The sequence below is a fragment of the Coturnix japonica genome, chromosome 11, assembly GCF_054131305.1.
Source record: "Coturnix japonica strain WE chromosome 11, WE-NBRP24, whole genome shotgun sequence".
Lineage (NCBI taxonomy): Eukaryota > Metazoa > Chordata > Aves > Galliformes > Phasianidae > Coturnix > Coturnix japonica.
In genome coordinates, this window is record NC_140673.1 from 10,300,292 (window position 1) to 10,322,078 (window position 21,787).

General features: G+C 35.2%; 2 long non-coding RNA genes across 2 annotated transcripts in view; both read right to left on the minus strand.

The window, feature by feature from the left end:
* LOC107317093 (uncharacterized) overlaps positions 1 to 6,205 on the minus strand; it is a 103,549-nt gene extending 97,344 nt beyond the window's left edge. Inside the window, exons 1-2 of the long non-coding RNA XR_004308147.2 lie at positions 6,128 to 6,205; positions 3,733 to 3,841 (exon numbers count right to left, since the gene is read on the minus strand). This is a non-coding gene — a long non-coding RNA (uncharacterized LOC107317093). The remainder of the gene's footprint in view (positions 1 to 3,732; positions 3,842 to 6,127) is intronic.
* A 606-nt stretch (positions 6,206 to 6,811) lies between these two features.
* LOC146759015 (uncharacterized) overlaps positions 6,812 to 21,787 on the minus strand; it is a 32,634-nt gene continuing 17,658 nt past the window's right edge. The window contains exons 2-3 of the long non-coding RNA XR_014932926.1: positions 15,580 to 15,770; positions 6,812 to 6,880 (exon numbers count right to left, since the gene is read on the minus strand). This is a non-coding gene — a long non-coding RNA (uncharacterized LOC146759015). The remainder of the gene's footprint in view (positions 6,881 to 15,579; positions 15,771 to 21,787) is intronic.

The window sequence follows — 21,787 nt, forward strand, 5'->3', positions numbered from 1 at the left end:
AGTTAGAGAAGTGAATTTGTCTGATTACTTTAAGTTCTTTTTGAAATTGGTCATTTACATAAACTTTCAAGCTACTGAAAAGTTATATTTAATTTTTATGCTAATTTATTTTTCTCAAATTAATAGTTCATTGGAGGTATTACAACTTAAGTAACAGCAACTGCCAGGTTTGATAAGGCAGAGAAGAAGTAAAATTAAGTAACAAGACAGCCACCAACTATCCTTTCTACTTTGCTCTGATAGGTTATTGCTACTCTGTTCTGTTCAGATATACAGTATTAAGATAGAAGCTAACAGTTAAGCTCATGTCAAGATACTCAAAGATGATCAAGTCTGAAAAACACATCCTGAAAAACAATTTTCAGGTGACAGTTCTTTAGGACTTATTGTTCTTCTAAGTCCTCCAAATGTAATAATTTAAAAAATAAAAGGATACAACAGAGTTCTTCCTATTTACTCACATCACTTTCACACTACACTCAGGAGCTCTATGGGAACAATACAATGTGGGGCTCATAGAACTTCATACCTTACAGAGGTGGCTGTTAAAAGCATGTTGTAGAAATACCACATAAGTCTAAGTGTAATATTGTATTACAGGGTCAACCATTTTAAGGACAGACTAATGGAACTCCCCAGCTCACTAAAGACACAAAAATTCCTCCTACAGTAAATTTGCTACTAATGTAGAACAGTCTACAGATTTCAGTTTTTAGTTTCAATACTTCCCCCCCCCTCCCCCCCCCCCCCAAAAAAAAAAGCAAAAAAAAAAGCATAGGTAAGAAATGCAAGAATGTACCAGCACATATAAATTTTCACATCTAATTGACTTCACACGTGGAGAAGTCATGCTTCATGCTTTTATGAAGCTTTGTTACACCTTTCATTATATAAGCAACTCGACTTCCTAAAACTTGTACCAGAAGGACTGAGCCTTCTATGATTTAATGGTGATAGAAAATGCTGAAGCCCATAAAACATCTACAGTTAAAGCTCTTCTGATCTAATGAAAATGTTTCCAGTGGTGCTATGATAATTTCAGTAAGGCTCTCTTTAATCCATTTGAAAGGGATAAACGTTAGTGTGAACAGTGCTTTGTGGGAGACAGCAGAAAGAACTTGACAAAATGTTCTTAAAGGATTTGATATCCTAGACCTACCAAGCATTTTTTCTCTGTCAAAGCCAACATGACTAAAACATTTCAGAGTGGCTTGGGGCTTTCCTTAACCATAGATTGTTTTATTTGGAGAAGTCATACATATAGAAATAGTATATTTCTATCTATGCAGATGTAATGTTTGCTACTACTAACACTGCAACTTTATCCTGATAAATACAGTATGAAAGTCATCACAACACTCATTTGTCAGGTGCTCAAAGAATATTATTAATTTGCTTTTCACAGTACTAAGGGATGCTGGATTTTGACCTCCATATGGAGCCAAAGAAAGAAGTCAGTTTATCACATTAGTAGGGGATGCTTCAGATGTGTGTTTGAGTATTTGAATTGCAACTGCAGCTTTGAAGTGGACTGTAAAGTAAGCTTTAAAAAGAAACTTTTCTTCTAAAACAGATAAATCCTGAATTTCTCCTCTAAAACAATCCCTCTCCAAAATCCAAAAGCACAGCAAACTACTTTGAAGACTAACAGTTTAATATAACATAAAGGTGCCTGAATGAATAATGAAATGTGTACACAACTCTGATCCATAAGCACTGCATCTTCAAAGGTTCAGGTATAACATATGTTAATAAGAAATCCCTTTGATGAGTTGCATTACAGAAAGCTCTCCAAAAGATGCTCATTTCAAAGACCACAACTCTTTGCAGTTCTGAATAGTTACAATCACCAGATACTATATGCAACCGAAAATACCTAGAACTAGGTGCAAAAGTGTTTCTCACAACAACAAAGCAGAGATCACTAGACATTCAAGGTATCTGCTGTTTTATTATTACTGTGTGCACAGTAATACAGTAACAGCAAGATATAGCTTCATGTTATGATGGGATCCTGAGCAGCCTGATCCAGTGGGTGGCAATGCAGACCAGGGCAGGAGGTTGGAGCTACGTGATCCTTAAGGTCCTCTCCAAACCAAGCCATTATATGATTCTAGATTAGAAAATAGGCTTGTCCTCCTCCTCAGAGATCAAAACACCGTAAAATTACAACAGTCTATCTGATATTCATTCATAACTATTAATACTAAGCCTAAGTCCCTTTCAACTGTAAAGATTTTCTAAATTCAGTACAATTTTATTCAAAAACACCACCAAAGACTAGAGTTATTAAGTCTGCGCATATAACATCAGTAATGCAGTACAGTTGCTACGTCAATTATTGCAAAAGTAGTTGTAAGCTCCAGCAGATATTATTACCCTTAATAAGAGACTGCTTTGTTTGTAGAAACCACATAAAGAGTCCTGCAGCACAAACGATTACGGTCCATTCTTGAAACTCAATATTTACTGAATGTACAAATAGTATAACTCAAGTCAGCCATCTGCAGTTGGTCCCATCTCATACTCATCCTGGCTCTGGGGACATAATGACTTCCACAGGTAATACTCATGCAGATCTCAGAAGAGCTCTTTATACTATTATGAAGTACTTGAGCTGCCACCACAGTTGTTTGAAATAATGTAAATCTAACCCTAAAGGGTAAATTTGTATGTATTTTTTTCTTTTTAAATATCTAGACTGTCCAGATTTCAGTGAAATTTCTTTCTCATATACTTAGTTTTAATGATCCACTTGGAGGAAATAATAATGTAATGGTTTATCTGTTTGTTTGTTTTATTTATTTATTTTATAAAAGCGTAACTTCATGCGCCAACAAAACTCTTGATAGGACAAGATCTCACATTACTATCTTGTTTTTAGGTGTTTGTTTGCTTTTATTTACATTTGTGTTATGTACGACAATGCAACAATGATCACATGAAGTGAAATGGATTGTGATACTCAATGGTTAAATACCGTAACAGACTTGTTTTCTCTTAAGTTCTATAGATTTAGCTCCAAATTCTAATTGTCTCTATGTAGTAAGCAACGTACTTACACAATCATATTTGCTTTGTTGTTTTTACAGTGTGTTTAAGCAGCAGAGTGCCAAAGCAGCTGGCTGATAAGCCCTATTTAATGGCAACTATGATGTTTTCAAGTGTATTTTTTCTTACAGTAGCACGAACATTGAATTATGAATACTAAGTTTATATCCCTCAATTACACGAAGATTCTCATAGCACATAAATGTGCACAGTGAACTATGATTTTGATTGTTCACTTATACAAATAGTAGTAAACAGTACTGAAATACTGAGGCATCTCATAACTTCAAGATGCGTCTTGAAGAATACAATAAATGCAGGAAGAAAACTAAATGCATCTTTTCCAAAAACAATACAGACAAAGTCTAGCTGCCTTCAAATCTAGCAAATTGCCAGCAGATCCTCTGAACTCAGAAGGATTTAATTAACTTCAAGCCAGAGAACAGTGAACTAAAACCATGTTAGTACTGAAGAGAGTGCCAGGCTAGCGACTGAGCTCTAGTAGTTAACAGATTTACATTACATTTTAAGAAGCATCAAACAAATTGATTACCACACTTGAATACAGAGAACATGCCAAGTTGTAAATTCAACCACGTAACAACATATTTAAAAATTTTCATGGATGATTAATAACACTACACATGCCAGGAGAAAACTGCTTCAAAAATATTATCTTACCTGAAGCCATGAAGCAGAGCTGCTGTGCTGTCTGCAGAGCTGCTGTCTATACAACATGATGATATGAACTGACCAAAGGAAATTCCACATGCCAATGACACTAAATTCACTGAGGAGAAAAACAAAGAAAAAAGTAGTCTTCTAGAACCTCTGCCATTAAACTGATTTGATACTCCTAAATTGAGAGTCCTGAGTTTGTATTTCCATATCTTTTCACCCAGTTCCACAGACCCCTAACATATCTAACAAGTCTCTGATTCACTACTTGAATTGCCATTTGTTGTTCTGGTGATCACCTCCCATCCATGCTCATGCCTAACAAGAGGGGTAAAAGCTACACCTGCTTTCCCCCTGGACCTCACAGGAGCCACAGGTGGGGGCATTTTACTTCAACTCACTGTTAGTGATTGGAACTTGCAAAATGGCTCATTTTCCATGCAGCCCCCCCAGGATCTCAGAGGGAACCACATCCCCATTTTTCTTAGTCTAATTCACTGCACAACAAAGCAGACCAGTGACCACTGCCTCAAATATAAGAATTAAAAAACCTAACACACTCAGGGAGACCCTTTTCCTCCTGTTTTGAAGTTATATCATTTTCACTGCCACTCCGTGAGACTTTCCTCTGAGGAGATGAAAGGTGGTGGGGCAGTTGTTGCAGGAAAACGAGCAGCTTCTGCAGCTCTGTTTCTCACAGGTCCTGCCATGCTCAGTGATGCTGGCTGCAGGCTGTGTCCCCTCAGGCACATCCCCACCACAACAGCAATTACAGAAGGACTGTCCCCACTCACACACAGCAGCTGTGGCAGTGTTTCCCCATGCTCTGGCACAGCACTAAGTTGCAGAGGCACTTCCCTCAGGATTTCTTCCACCCTTCTTCTAGTCCTCTCAGAAAGGAAATGTTCCTTCCACGTGAAAAACACCCACTGTAATGGCCAAGCTATCCTGAAGTATGGAATGCTCAATGTCTCCTTGGTGAGTAGATCTTACATAAATTGGCTTTTTTCTCCTGGTCTTTTCTGCTACAGTTCCAGCTGCAACCCACACTGACCAGCACACAGCCACTGTCTCAGCTGTGCAACCCCCTACATTCAGCAGTACATGCCTAGCCCACCCCACCACAGCTGAGCCCAGACAGCTGGGGCAACACTAATCAGGCCTCCCCAATATGGTTTAATCCTTGCCTCCTAATTTTCAATACAACCAGGACACAGTGGAAACAAATTTAATTGCTGAGAGAAAAGAGGCTTGGAGTAACATTTCAACACAGCTCCTTTCTCTACAGATTCATTCTTAAGATATATGATGAAAAAATTATCTGTACTATGGAAACAGACTGATAACTCAGGAAAATGAAAAGGTCATTCTAATTCTGGGAACTCACCCTTGGAGCTAAACTATTTTACATACACCCCATATATAATGAGTAGCCTGTATTCACACCAAATCGTGTTTTATTGTGAGTAATCTCTTGTTCTTGGCTAATATAATTGTGGTTCATCACTAACAGAATATAAAGTCATAATGTTTTATGACTTCAGTGCCATCAGTCTCTTGTAATTTATCCTGATGTGCAATAAGCCTACGTGCCACTATATGATTTATTTTTTTTTCCCCCTACTATTTATATTTCAGTAGAGCACAACAAAAACCCAGAGTTAAGAACTGGAAAATTTTCAAGGACTTGAGTTAGGTAAGCTTTCATGAGTGAGACTAAGTTCTCAGCTATATGGAATGAGCCCTATTTAAGCAATCTTTCTACTAAGAATCTAGTCCTCATTTGACAATGTCAGAGGAAAAGAAATAATCACTATTGGTCCTTTCTTTATATTTCTTACTTTAAATTAGCATTTTTATAACCTTTGCACTACTAAGAGTAGACTTAAGAACCATGACAATGATGAAAACCCTGACTTTAACTAAGATGCCCGAGGGGAAATTTTTTCAAAGACGGTTTGTTTGGTTTTCATAAAGCATACTTTGCAAGTTATAACAAACAAGAACAGTTTCACTGTGCAGCAAAGTTCAAATTATCTAAACATTCGTTACTGTTATAATTGATTTGGTTAAGGAAAGTTTCTAAATGCAATGAGTTCCAGGGTAATAAAAAAAAGTGCTCAAATCACATGATATAAAACAAAATGAGTTTACTGATTTATCAACAATACTTTACTAAGAAAGAGAATAGAAAAAAAACCTGTAGATGTGAACATAAAGCTCACCTGCACTGAATCATTCAGATCTTGGTATTTTTTGTAGCTAAATACATCAAGTGCAAATCACATATAATTTAACCCCTTCTTGATTATAAAAACACATCACTAGAAGTAAAAGCACTTTATAAATACAATATGCTTTTAAAAAATAATAATAGTATTAAGAAACTACTACAAACCTGCCATCTTGTCACTTTCTTCACACCAGCTTTGCTTTTTATTGAGTGTAAAGCCATCCGATTCTGAAAAGATTCTTAATGAAAATTAAATTAATCAGTCTTGAAGCTATATCATCTGTGTTGTTAGAGAAATTCTTCTCCAGTAACCATTTTCCCCCCACACTAGATCTAAGTGGATTGTACTTATGTGTTGTTCCTTACTTATGAAGAAGCAAAATTGCTTCTGATGGGTTGTTGGGGATACCAGGTAAAGTATTTGCAGGTAGACAAACAGGAAAAACAGTACTCACCAAGCTGGGGAAAAAGCACTCTAGCTACACAGCTCTCCTTCCTAAAAAAGCATTCTATATTAAAGAGACATTCTCCCTTAAGAGGCTGGCCCCTTTTATGATCCCAGAGTGGCTGCATACTGGGTCTACTGCTGATCACCTGGGGAGCACAGCTGCAAACAATCTGCCTGCACTCCCCAAGAGAGCCACACCTCTTCACCAGGTGCTCAGTTATCAGCTCAAGCCCCAAACTAACAGTTCCCCTTCAGCTGTATAATACATGAGTTATAGAATATTCATCAATGTAAGATAACAGTAATTTCTGTGAGGATATTGACTGATAACTCACCTTAGAACACAGAGTTGATCTGAAAGATCCTTTTTGTTCATTTAGTCCATTCTGATAGGATAAAATAAACTAAAATATCGGCAACTGGGCTTAGGAAGTACTTCTGCTATACTTGGGCATATAATACACTGATAACTGGAAGACAAAATAGAGGGAAAAAGTTGTAAGCAGCAGTTGAACAACTGATGAAGTTATATTTTGAGCCATATCTTGCAGCTGGGAAATTAAGTTCTACAAAACGTAGAATACTGTACACTGATCAACATCACTTCTTCACAAAATGCAGAGGCAAAGTCAGACTTACTGTATGTTGGTCTTTTTCAAGGTGCTAGTTAGAATCCACATGGTTCCCAATTAGAAGCAAGTGTTATGGAAAAATATTCTTAGTAAATTTCACTCCCATTTGAGTTTGGACTAAATTTAGATTGAAATATTATAACATATGCAGCTCAATAGGATGTATTAAAGTTTACTGTTGATATTGTACACACATAAAAGGTTTGGTAAAAAAAAAAAAAAAAGAAATTATTTTAAAGTAGTGCAAAATGTAAACTTAAAGTACCTGATTTTACCTGTGCCATAACAGCAATGGCACTGTCACCGATGTAATTAAGAGTCTGTGAATCTAAAAAGCTCCTGAATCCAGATAAAGGACCTCTGTAGAACTCTGTCTCTTTTCAAAATAGCCTGTTCTAAGCTTATCTAAATTACTGCTGTAAATAAACAGAGTGAACTTTTTTAGCATAACCAGTTATTTTTACCGTGCTTTATAAAATTAGAACATTATGATAAAGGACACGATTGGCATACTTATTTCTAGTTTAGTTTACAACAATTTATTGTGTAGTTTACAATAAGCTGTAACTTATCAAGGAGAGATAAAAAATTGATCAGCAAGCATTTTCATAATTGTCACTGAATATTAGGCGTTTGTAATTCCACGCACTGATTATGTTGTCAGGAAAGGCTTGCACAGAATGTCTATGATGTACTTTTGTTCCAGTATTCAATCATAATCAACAATTCTTGAAGTAGTAATAGTTCAAAATGGCCCCAAGGCTCCATAAAACAAGAACTGCTGAGCTTTGTGACCTTGATCTTTAGAAAAGTTAAAAAGTTTTAAGACTGGATGTGAATGTTGATAAGATGCCATTAAACACTTCTAGAATTTTGAAATATAATGTGCAATTATTTCAATACAAGCATTTAATAGCTTTTTAACTTTCATTCTAGCAATTGGCGTTTCTAATTAGATATAATTTGATCTAGTTTATGGTACACATTGCCCAAAAAAGCCCCACAAGATAAATGCTGCAGGAAATGTAGTATGACCTTTTCATTATTGCCTTGTCAGGACATCTGTCAATAGATTTTTCTTGTGTTCCAAAGCAGCCAGACATTTCAATGAACTGTAGTAAGGTAAAGCTTGTTCTTGGTAGGAAGCCAGACTATGTTACCCAGTAAAATTCATAATGTACTATAGTCAACAAGATATCAAGATACAAGGTATATAATAAAAATGAATTTGTCTTTTGAAGTAGAAAAGGTCAACAATTTACTGCACTTCTGAAGGGAAAATAGAAAAAAAATAAATTGCATTTTCCACATTCCTGCTAATATTACCAGTGATTATACTCTAGAATGTATCACATAAATTTAGATCAGAAATCATTTAAACAAGCAATTTTGTAACATCAGCAATGGAAAGCAAATAAGAAATGCAGCTCAATATTTACACAAGAATAGACAGAGGCAGTTCGTTCTCTTGCAAAAGAAAAGATTGCAAAGATATTTCAAATTCTGGAGAGTGTAATAGTTATGACAGCTTTTAGGAAGCTGTTAGAAACCACTCTATCTTCTCAACTTAACGTGAATTGTTTCAGGGACAAAAGAGGCATGCCAGTTCAAAAACACAAATAACCTTTTTCAAATTCTTGTTATAACAGATACAGAAGTGGCAAACTGAGCATGTTTTCTAATCCTCTGATTTCTCCGAGAGAAATGCTAAGTGTAAGAAGAGCAAAAGATACATGACAGTAGTATTGACAGTTACCTCTGCTGGGAAAATTCCAGAGACTTGCAAATCAAAATCATGAGACTGAACAAGTTAAAACTTAAGAGGAACCACCTACTGTAAAAACAGAGCCTCAGACAAATATTTACTAACTCATTAATAGTTATGCCTTCATTCTAAGCAATATACAACAAAAATATTTAGAACCTTCTTTAACCCTTTTTACTGCTAATTAAACATATTTATACTACAGCCACCATTTTGTGTTCTCCATGTGTTTCTCTTCACTTGTAGTATATATTATATAGTTGAGCTTCCAACCTTGTAATTGATGGTATGTGCAAAGACTGACGAACCCAAATGAAGTTCCTTTGAGTCTTTCCACATCTGGGCACTGAAACAACTGGGCACTGAAATTGCATTCCAATGGCATTCATAGAAGCAACTCGTGGCTCTGAGTGGATGAGCACTTGCGTGGGCAGTTAATACCTAGACAGGAAGGAGACTTGTGTCCAGTTGAAGTGTTGGGGGGCTGGAAAGTTACAAGAGAGAACTTGGAAATGTATACAAGGGGTGTCAGAACCTGCAATAAAGGATTTGGATTATTCACATCCTGGTCTGTGCTTCAGAGGTACCAGCACATGTTTAGCAGAAGTCCAGCCCCACAATATCAATACTACAAGACTGCCCCCAAAGATATATAAATAAACAGAGGTCCTTATTGTAAAGAACAATTGCAAAATTCCTCATTCTTCTTTATCAGCACACTAGGGAAGAATGAAACTAAATAGAGTATTTTTCCCAAAGTGATTTTAAGTAACATTTTGGAAAGTCAATATGAAGAAACAAATACTTCCTGTCTTGTGTAGTTCCATATAATGTTTCTAACACTTTCAGGCACTCCAGTGATCCCCTTTTCATTTTTGAATGGGGAAGACAAAAATCCCAGGATCTTCACCCTGAGATCCACACTTGTTTACAAGTCCAGTAGTTCCTTGTCATTTCCTGGACTGGATTCATGCTTTAACATGTCTAGACAATATCATTTTCATAAACTTCTCATGCAACGAGTCCAGCTGAACTTTCTCATGCATAGAAACCACCTGCAGCAGCAGTCTCTACTTTTAAAGAATTGTAGGTCTTCACTAACATTTTGTGAGTACTATTGTAGCTATCTTGAATGACTGCCCATTTGAAATCCAGTAAATAACATGGTGCTACCTACCTGCTTTAATACTGATCTGGTCCAGACCACGAGTTGAACAATTTTCCCTGCAACAGCCTAACTCGTGGTTGTATTATACAAAGAGCTCCATTCTAGCATGTATAAGTTTTCCAGATCCTGATTCTCCAGGATCAAACCTTCCATCAGGACATTTTTAATTCTTACAAGTGTTATTGTAGTTGTGGGAAGCCATTTTCAATTTACTTAGAAATGTTCTGTTTAGCAGAATCAATGTCTGCTCCTGTTTATCTTCAAGTGAATGTTTCGTTTCTAAACAAATTACATCCCAAAGGACTAAAAGCTTTGTTTTAGCAGCCTCTAAATGTTTCCGTTCTAAATAACTGTAAATGCGCTGGTTGCTTTTACAGCATATGATCTGACTTCTGTGCAAAGATCCATGAAAGACACTTTGGATATACAATTTCCTTGGGGAAACAAATCCATTGTTTGAATTAAATTACACTGAGATTTCTATGCAGAAGCTAACACACTGCAGCTTTGATGTTAGTCTGACAGTACCTTGCTGTTCATGCCATGTGCTTTGTTTATCCTCATCAGACCAGGGCTCAGCTGAAAGCAGGTGACACTTTCAGTGCTCTAAACAGACTACTAGCAGGTGGTTGAGTCTAGAAAACTTTTTGACAAATGTCCCTGAGGTAAAGTACCAGGAGTTAGCACTCCATCCCAGGAAGAATATCATACTTATCATCAATGAGTACTTTTGGAAATGTAGCATAACAGTTGGAGTTTCTGGCAGCAACGTTATTTGTAAAACAATACACAATCTACTTCTAGAACTGTTTAGGCAAAAAGAACATCCACTTTGTCTGACCTAAGTGCAGGACTGTTCCAAGTGATTCCTTGCTTGTTGCTGTTTTTTCCTCAGATACACATGTTCTAGAAGCATGCCTCTTCTGAAAACTTAAAACATGGGACTGAAATCCACTCCCACTGAATCCAAATTTCATTTGGTTTCATGACCTTTATGAAAATGGTGTGCATCTTTCTGATATTGGATTACATAATGATGAATTCACTTTCCATTGAAGCATATCTTCCCTTCACAAGCATGGCAACTTACTTGCTCAGTGCAAACCAGCAACTTTTCTCAAATGATTTCTATTGAATTGCCCGCCCCTAATTTCACAAGAGTTTCTTTCTTGGCTTCTCAGACCGTCATCTATGCTCTGATCAGCTCAGACCACGGAGCACTCAATAAGGTTTTTCTCCCCAGAGACTGAACTGCCTGTCACTTGCTGAATTTTTGTGGGAGAGTAACGAGAGTAACTCGTCTCATTTAGGCTGAACCCTTCCTGTTCTCCAGCTTATGATTCATTTAGTACGTAATTGGTAGCATGAACTCCAATAAAAATATTTTTTTCTGTGTCTTAATTCTAAAAATTCGTGAAACTACAACTATTTGCAAACAAGATTTCATAATAAAATTAATAAATAACTAACGTGGTTTGGGGGTATGCAGAGAAGGAAGATATATGCCATGATGCAAAAAAAAAAGAAAAAAAAAAAAACCAACCAAAAAAAAACCAAGTAATGCACAATCACACCACCAATTCCAACAAGTTGAAACCTAAATGCAAATCTAGGTTGGAACTCAAGTAAAGAAGTCCATCAGGAAATAACTGCCAGTTAATCTGAATAAATATTTGAAACAGCTTTAATACATGCAAGGACAGATCACTGTATTAGGATTATGTACTAAAATTCCAACTAAGATTTTGAAACTTTCAAGCAGTATTTAGGTCTGAAGCCAAATTTCTAAAGTTTTAAATACAATCATAGAGACTGAAGGGAGTTTTAGTAACCACACTGTCTTTCATATCCTTGATAAAAGGCCTTTTGTCAACAATTTAAACAAGCAAAAAAGTGAACTGGGCCATTTTTACTGTAATGGAAAGTTTGCTTTCTTGTGATTCCATGCCTAGATTAGGCTTTGTGCTTTAAAATAAAGAAAATGGTAACATAAGGCAGAAGAGAGACTTTTAGAATTTAAAAGTAAATACAGACAACTTCAGCAAAAATGCCATTGTGCTACTACAGTTGTAAATGCAGCTCATATACGTGGCTGTTTGCTGAGAACTGCTAGAGGAGCACTGTCGTTTTCTCAACTTTGGACTGGCCAAGTAGACTATTTGCTTTTGGTGTAAAAGTTGCAACTTAAAATCCTTCTAGTCCTTGGACTCACTATGTGTGGTCACCAAATTCTTTCTGTTCAGTTGGAGCAAGCCACTTTGTTGTAAATAAAATTTCTTAACACATCTAAGTACCTGAGCTCCACATTTAAGATCCTGTATTGAATTGGAGCACAAACTGCAAGTTCTGCAGTATTCTAATCAGGACTTTAAAATATTCTGTTTACATTATGTCTAAAACTGGCAAAGACTCTCTTTTTGTTCACTGATAACTTCCTTGAAAAGAGGAGTAATTTTCTAGTCAGACCTGTTCCTAAACTAGTGATTTTTGATACGAGTGGAAATGAATGGATCAGGACTTGCCTAATGCATACCACTATATTGAAGTAACATTAGTGCAACATCTTGCCTTGTAAAACAAGTCTAAGTATCCATACAGTCCATCTATCCAAAATGTATTACAGAGCTTCTGAAAAAAAACACAGCCATCCACCCTAGAAGCATTTCTTCTAGATCCAATTAATTTTGATTAATCCATATTCTCATGGTGCAAAGCATTCAATGCATTTTCTTATTCAGTGATAGACAAGATCATCTCACAGTGAAACAGTCAAGGAAATTATGTACGTATTTAATCATTTACCTGGAAGAAAATGTTTTATGTTCCTGTTTGACTGGACATGTAACAGTGTCAGAGTACATGATGTGTAGTGCTTGTGGCCTGAGTAACACCTAAACATTCTACTCAGCATACATACAGCAACCTAACTGGTAGAAATAATCTCAGAAGAAAAGGTATATAAAAATAAAAGAATTTTGTTATATCTGTCTGGACAATAGAAGTGTGATCTTGTTTCTAATCAGCAAGACATGCACCAAGAGTACTGTACAACAATACCTTAATTAAACAAGAATGTTTTGATTACTTTTGGTTTTTTGTTAATATGAGTTGTAGAATCAAAGTACAACATCCAGCCGAGAAATGTTGATTATGCTTATAATTTAAATTTGTATTTTCCCTGACAAATTCTTGTATGATACTAGTTTGTATCTACCACTATACTACTATACAAATTTGTAGACAACTGTAGGAAGAAAGTTTGCTACCCTTTACAGTGATCTAGGAAATCCATTTGCACTAGTGTACATGAAGAGAGCAATCCATTCTTAGTGATGAGCAGAGTAAGATGATGTTGGCTGAAATAAAAGCATCAATCAGGTGTTTACAGTCCATACAGAATGCAGGATATGATCCCAAACATAATGGACAGGTAGTTAATGTGAGCATACTCCACAAAGAGCTGAGAGCAAATCATGCTTTGAGGAATTTTTCAGGATTGTGGGGTTTTTATTGCATTATGATTATTTCCAATGTCCTGTCACGCTACGCCTCCATGTCCTTCAAGCAAAGATGAAAGGGCCAGTGGAACACAAAGCACTCTACAATGACCAATGAAGAAAACTCCTAAGGAGGTAAGTGGTTAAATAGTAAGTAATCTTTAGGATCAAAGAAAAGATGGCCATAATAATTCACAAATAATTTCTCTAAATATAAAACATTTGGAACAATAATCAGGAAAAAAAAAAAAAAAAAGAGTAGCTATTCTCAGCTAATTCAAGTTCCATTTAGGTACTGATTGACAGTCTTGCATTGTAGGGCATTCTGAAATGGTAACCCAGGGTGTACTTAAGCAAGCATTACATTGCCTACGATTTAAAAGCTGCACCATTTTTATCCTTCAAAAATATTTGTATGCATCCAGCAGAGGTATTGTCTGATAATATCTCATGGACAGCAATAGTGTTTCTGCTCACATCAAAGCTGGTATCAAATAGAGAGATATTGTAACAAAAAAACAAGTACTGTGCTATTAACAAAAAATATCAATTCATAAACTCCTAAATCTTCAACACACAAGTAACATTCTACAATCACATTCAAAACATAGTCAGAATATAGTGAGCTTTGAGTCAAAATATGAGAAGTGTATTTTTTAGTAGCCTGCTAGCAGTAACTATTAGATAATGTTATTATTCCTGATGTTATTTTAGTGGGAAATTGTAACATTCTTCATGTATACATAAGTCAGTTCAAACATATGCCCCCTCATGTGCCATTTTCCTTCCCCTCTGTTACACTGGACTAGATTCAGTACGGCACTGTTTGTGTGAGCGAGCATATGCAACTCCAGCAAATGCCACTCATTTCAATATAACTTGTACTTCACTGCTTTGCTAAATGAAAATATTAAGGAGGTGAAGAAATCATTACTAAGATCATGTGCTTGATTTTGCATGGCAATTGAGTATATATAGGCAGCCAATTCGGTACACATATACTTACGAAACTATGTAATTCACCACTCAAAGTAAGCCACTGGTAATCACTTCATTGGTTACCTTGCGAAGCATAATATTTTATCACAATCCATTTGGCAAGGATAAAAAGCTCTTGTTAAAAATTAAGGGAACACATCCTACTTCATGTAATGAGACTCAGATCCTGCATCAGGCATTAGGACTAATGGTAGGTCTGAGAATGCCATCTCAGCTGTGTCAGACCAGGTGACAGATCCCTGGCCTCCATTTATAGTTCAGAATGATTCAGGGCTGTAACACATGTAGAAAACCAAGTGGATGTTATTCTAATTATTTGAATGTGTGGCACAGGAACACTGGCAGTAACTACATGTTGTACAGAGCTGAGAGTCAGAACTGTTTTCATAAACATTCATTCCTTTATCTGTTAGCCCTTCAGAGAGTAATAAATCTGCAAACGTGTACATACTGAATAGGAATGAAAAACTGATATCAAACCCACTTTTTTTTTTTTTTTCCTAGAAAAATTACCTTTTGAAGTAATTTCTGCAGAATTAGGTGCCTAATTTTTTTCATGAATAGAATTTTTAGAGCCATGAGATAATATTGATTACAGATGAGGGAGGCTTCAGTAATCAAGCTGACATACAGAACTAAGAACATATAATCTTATGCAGGAGTTCTATTACAGGGGATTAGGTATTGCTAGCATAATTATTGTTATATTGTTACTATAGCATGAATTGTCAATATAATGCCTTACTAGATTAACATATTCCAACTGTTTAGGAAACATACAGGAAAATATTCTAACAAAATGCTTATTTATAAGTTCGAGTACCTCTGTAAATGCAGGGGAAGACAAAAGCAGATAAAAAATAAATAAATCCTGACATAATTCAGAGTTTACACAAAGAATTACAGATTTGATCTACCAACTTTCTACTGCTCTTTCTGGTAAGAAGCTAGCTCTGTTAAATGACATCAAAGACAGTTACATTTGTTTCACAGCAAGAATACCCAAGATAGACTCTTAGAAAGTAGTAGACAAAATTAGCTTGCTGCATGGCAGTGCGGTGAATCATTTCACCTGTTTAACAATTTCTCGTTTGCAATGTGTACTCACCTCTAAATGTAAATGGATAGAAAGTCAATGCATCTTAACGGACATGTTGACTCATTCGTGGCTTAGCTGGATTTGCTAGCTGTCCGTGGCTTTTATTTCCTTCCTTGTATTTTTGAAGGCTATCTCAATCAGCATACTAAGGCGATGTATTGATCTCTTGGGGAGATGATTTCCAGTGCGCTGAATAACATCTGAAGAGAAAAAAAAAAAGAAGGGTTAGTCTTAACGTGAAGGAACACAAAAATTTCTTTTTGAACTTCAAAGTGAAAAGTTTTGAAAGGTATTATTTAATATTTTCTATTTCTGTTTGTTTGAATCCACAAAGAATATTCAGTACTTCTTATAATCACACTTATTTTGATATTTTTCCTGAGTAGATGATTAAGAGAAATATGGACAGAGTTGATGGTTAAAATTAACACTGAAGATGATGACAGTATCAGAACTGCACTATTTATAAAGAAACATATTAATTTTGAAACTTTATTCTGACTACCAATCACAGATTTAAAAATGTAAATGAATTATTTTTATTTCAACGTAATTAAAACCACCACTGCCTATTTTCTGTCTCAAAAGAAAGTTAGTAATCTCAGAAATCAAATGCTGCCTATTTAACCATCTACCATATAAAAAATTAACAAAGTTTCGGTACTCAAACACAGTATTTATTCCCAAGTTTCTAGGGTTTTGTTCTTTCAGTAATCTCTGTGGGTTACAATTTACCTTACATATACTAACTTCACCTCACATGGGAAAGCCAGAACACACTGAAGGCAAGAGTCGTTCTCAGTGTAACACAAAATAACACATATAATCATATGCGCTGCATTTACTTTCCTTGTGTTACACTGAGAAAAACACAGCTCAAAGGAGCCAGAATATGGTGATACATATGACCATCATCTGAACTAGAAATTATATATCATGTCAAAATAGCTACTGAACTTAAAGCAGCATTCAAGAAATTCAGCTCATGGTCTGAATTTTTTTGGATAGTAAAGTGAAACGCGTCCACTTCCAGATAACCTGGATTTTTACATATCAACTGATATCAACTTTACTGAAGTAGACCTAAACTGCAAAACAAGTAATCCCACGGAGAAATTGAGGCCTACTTAGATGAAATGTACAAGCATCTAAAATGTATACAATATGCATAACTTTCTTGCATCAGAAATATAATACTTTATTTAAATAAACTTTGCTTTTTCTACAAATCATGTTTTCTTAAATGGAAAAAATCAAGACTGCTCTGAGAACAGTTGTTTTAAATAAGAATTCTCACCTACTTAGTAGAAAATGAGTTTTGATAGTATGAAGGCTGCTTTGAAAATAATGCCTCCTACTTTATTATGCTGGGCCATGACATCAGAGACAGATGCTGGTGGTAAGGCAGGAGAGGTTGAACCTTCCCACCAACATTCCATTATATGTTGTTGCACAGGATCTGCTTGGATTGCTAAACATTGCTTAAAGCAAATGGTAACAATCAGAAATTGAAGTAGCTGTGCTAAGAATATGCTGGGATTTCACAGTAAAAATATGAAAGAAAAGCACGGCATGGAGACTACACTGAAGTACCATTTGCCTTTTAAAGCAGAAGTTTAAAATGTTTCTGTCCCTCAAAGCTAATGAAAATTTATCCTTAATCAGCCAGGAAGAAGAAAACAAACAAACAAACAACAAAAAAAAAACAAAAAACAAAAAACACCCTGTAGATCTTGCACTGTCTATAGCAACTTCATTTCTTTCACCATTTTGAGGTCCAGGTATTGACTGTTAAACTGTTTCTTAAAAAATGCCGCATTCAATTTTATTAACAATATTGACTCACATATAAACTGTCTCGTACACTACACCTCACTGTAATTCATAATTTCAAGTTTAAACTTTTTCTATATCTTCACTGCAATAAAAACTCCACTGCAATTAAGAATATTTCAATATTAGACTCAAAATCATTGGTTTTAATTGTTGTTTGGGAAATACAGGCTGTTAATTCTACATGGTAAGCTCTTACGTAGCCTAAACAATTTATTATAATGAATGTTTCAATAGGTATGTGATATTGTTTTTAATGGTATTAAATTATTCAAATTTACTGTAGTCAACATGACCTTAATTTATTGTAATGCATTATTATAAGGTAATTGCTTTCCATATATTCAGTATACATCTTGATTGCTGATTAGATTCAGTAGCTTTTGCATTTCCCGTGGTGCCTGGAGCAGCTCAAGCAGTAATTGCAAGTGCTAATGCAGTGTTCTAAGTAAGTTAATTCCCTCATTTTAAGAGGGTGTAGAGATGTTTTTACCCTACCATTTTGTTTCTTTTTCCATGGTAGAAAAAGGTACTTAGGTTTAGGCCTAAGAACAACTTTGCTTTGGGATTGTGATAGCATATTGTAAAATATTTAATATAATCACAAAACAACAACTGACTTTCAAGTGTCAGGTACTTGAAGGACACCTCCCACCCTATCAGCTGCTAAAAAGCTGTTAATGAGACTTTTTCTGACCTGAATCTAACTCATGTGACTCAAGGGTTAGATAACCGGATTAATCTCCTGGTGACATGAATTATCATTTTATAGCAGTGCCATGTCATATAATTGCAACAAAAACTGTACTTCTCACTGATATATCCTCTGCTGGTAGAGAAGCAGAATCGAATTGACTTATATGTCTTCTCATCTGATTAAGTTTCTTGTAATAAGGAGAAAAATTGTTCAGTACATAAACAAAATATTAGCATTTTTGTACATAATATGCGGCTACTTAATGGAAAAACAGCTTCTCCTTAATTTACCTTTGGAACGTCCTTAAAGTCTAGATTAATAATGAGACATCATTTTATATTTATCTGTAGCAATATAATGTAGATTAAGGCCACAGTACTTTGAGAACTCATGACAAAGACCATATGTTCTACTCAAAAATTGTGAGATAACCTATGTACAGATGTCAAATTGTGCTTGACAGGAAAGCTGCAGGTTGTATTCTAGTCTCAGCTGCAGTAGCACTAATCATAAGCCATATGTGTGAATATGTATATACATATATAAAAACCTTCTGTTTATATCTGTTTTATTAAAAGCTGAAAACATCTCTCCTCAAGCTCGAGGTATGGATAACTTCCATTTTTCACATAGCTATGGTTTTCTTCCATTAGAGTTGTCCTTTTGATACAGGACAGTAAGAATGGCATAGTTGAGAAAGATTACGAACTAAAGCAGGAAGAGTCGCATTTCCAGATCAGTTTGAGTTTTTATTATCCTTCAACTCTTGGAAATTTACCACTGAAAATATTTTAAGTCATGTAACTACCTGCCTCAAGGATAGATACTGATATAGAAACTGTAAACTATTAAAACTACAGCTTCAGGATGGGCCACTTCTGCTTCTGGCACACCACTGGAGGTGATGGCTTAAGGCATTAGGTTCTTCCTATTTCATTCCCTTTTTTCTGGGGTTCAGAAAACTGCACTATGGCAACTTTCCTTAAATGTCTCCGTGTAAGAGATGTATCATTCCTTGAAAGAGCTTGGAGAATTTAGATTTCAAAGGAATGGAAATTTAGATACATTGAAAATGTAAATAAAATCCGAAATTATCAATAGACATATGAAGATGCAATTCAATAAATCTCATTCTGAATTGGCTCCAAAGCGTTCAGATGCATTTGTAATCCTCACAGGCAAAACTCATTAGAGAGTACAGATATAATGCTACTTCTGTAGAATAATAACTCAGACATCAAAAGCATTAAAACCATTTAGCATAGAACTTGAGGAAATTTTAACAGAAAACATTTCAGCGTTAGATAATTTACATTAGCTTTTCTACTTCCAGAATCCAAATACATTTGGAATAAGTAAGCTCAATTTTTCCAGTATTTCACCAAATATCCAACTTGCAGCCATGTGAGAGTTATGAGTATCAAATTAGACCATTTAACTCTTATAATGACACTTAAAATAACACCTATTCTCTGTTCTGTGCTAAGCACTCGATGATTAAGATTATTTTGCCATAATCACAGAAGCATTTTTCGATACATACAGTTTCTTACCAGTTTTGTTTAAACTAATGACAAACACATCTTTATGTGTTACATGCTATTCTTTGCACTGTAAACTGTGTAAACAAAATATTCCAAAAACAAACAAAATACAGAAAATCATGTAGTGAATATATCAATATTTTTCCTATTTCCATTGCTATATTGTATGACTTAAACTGAGGTCACTATTTGCTAGGACTCAAGCTTAACAATTGTGTTTATTCTCTGCTTACCCTATAAAAGGGAAATATCAAAGCTTAGTAACAAGCACAGTACATTTGTCACACGTTATGATAACATCTAACAATTATTTTAAAGAAAACCAAATTAGTACTGATTTGCTACAAATGCAACCTTCTTGATGTTTAAAAGCAATTCTTAAAACCATAAGCAAAATCTGTACATGTAGGACACTTGAAGTTTGAATGAAATTGAATGTTTCACAAATAGATTGCAGATTAAATTTGAATGGCTGCTGATTTTTTTCAAAGTACTTGAAGTTTCTGTTAGTATTTTTATGGATGAATTTTATTAGTTCTTTAATTCCTTTCCACTGTGGATCTGCTTTTGGGACTTTGTTCATTATTTAATTTGCCTTAAATCCTGACCCAGTGGCTACTGGTAGGAAAATTATTGCCAAAAATATGCTTCTGTTATTAATTTTCTAGGTAGCACTGAAGGAGTAAAAAGTCATCATGAAAAGAAATTACACAAAGGTCAACTGTAATGATGGCTTTTATCCACCCATGGCATTTGTTTCAAGTTAATTTCAATAAAACTAGATACTAAGAAGGTGATCTGAAGACACTTTTCCGATATTGAGAGTCATACTGGATAATCAAAAGGATAGTGGTTGACTTTTTTGTTTCTTTGTTTTTTGGTATTTTCAATCTTTCACTTATGGAAATAGCATCTAACAAAATTTACCAGATTCATCATTTTTCTATTACTGGAAAAAAAATAAACAAACCAACCCTCTGTTAACAATTCTAGAAGCAAAATCAATACCCCATGACAGAAGCAAAGAACATGACTAGTACATTTGTTATGGGAAACAGTTCGCAAACAAAAAGGGAAAAGACATTTGTTAAAAATAAAAAATGGGAGTAACTTTTAATGAATATTATTTGCTAGAGAGTAGTGTATAAGTTCTAAATTAATGGAATTTAAAGTTGTCATCTAAATATTATTTGTCATTTCTGGTAGTCAATACATTCGGTTACTGAAAAAGTACCTAAAATGACTTTCCACTTTTTCCTCATTAGAATGTGAACGTTCTTCCCCAAAAAGCTCTTGTTGTTATAAGTACAACATATATGACAAAGGTGATTTACTGCCATCACTGAGATTATTTTTTTTATAATAATCTATTTTACAGTGTATGCATGCAAAATATAAGGGCAGCTCCAAAAGTAATGCCTTCTACTTATTATGTTGCTCTACAATACCAATAGCAGGTATTGGTGACATAGTCAAATTTTTTCACCAGCAACCCACTATATGTTGTTGCTGTGTGACATATGGCAGTAGAAGGCCAGTCTGGCAAAATGGAATCTGACATGGCAAATTATATGAAGCAAAAGTGTACCATTGAATTCTTCCATGGGGGGGTAAAAGTAGCACCCACTGACATTCACTGACACTTGCTGAACATTTATGGAAACCAAACAATGGATGTGAGCACAGTGAGGTGGTCAGGAGTGTGTTTTAGCAACAACGCCATTGTAGAAGCTGGAAAACAGTGGGTCATCTCCACTGGCAAGGAATTTACAAGTGTAACGTGCAGGTTCTCATTCACTGCTGGTGAAAATACACACCTAATGGTGATGACTATGCTGAAAACCAGTATTTTGGAGCTGAGAATGCTCCATTGAACATTATTATGCTCTTTGTCGTAGTCTCCACAAAAATAAATGGGAGGCATTACTTTCAGAATGACTTGTGTACTGATTTGGCTACAAGGGCTTATTACTGGCTCATGTTCAGCTTAATAACAATAAACATTTATTTAACAATCAGAAAACAGTTTACATAGTTGTCATTAGTGTATAGTAAATCTCTACCAGAATATTTGTCCCTTCAATTAGAAGCTTATGTTCTTCAAGTCTGTATAAAATATAAATTATAATGCTGTGTAATTTTA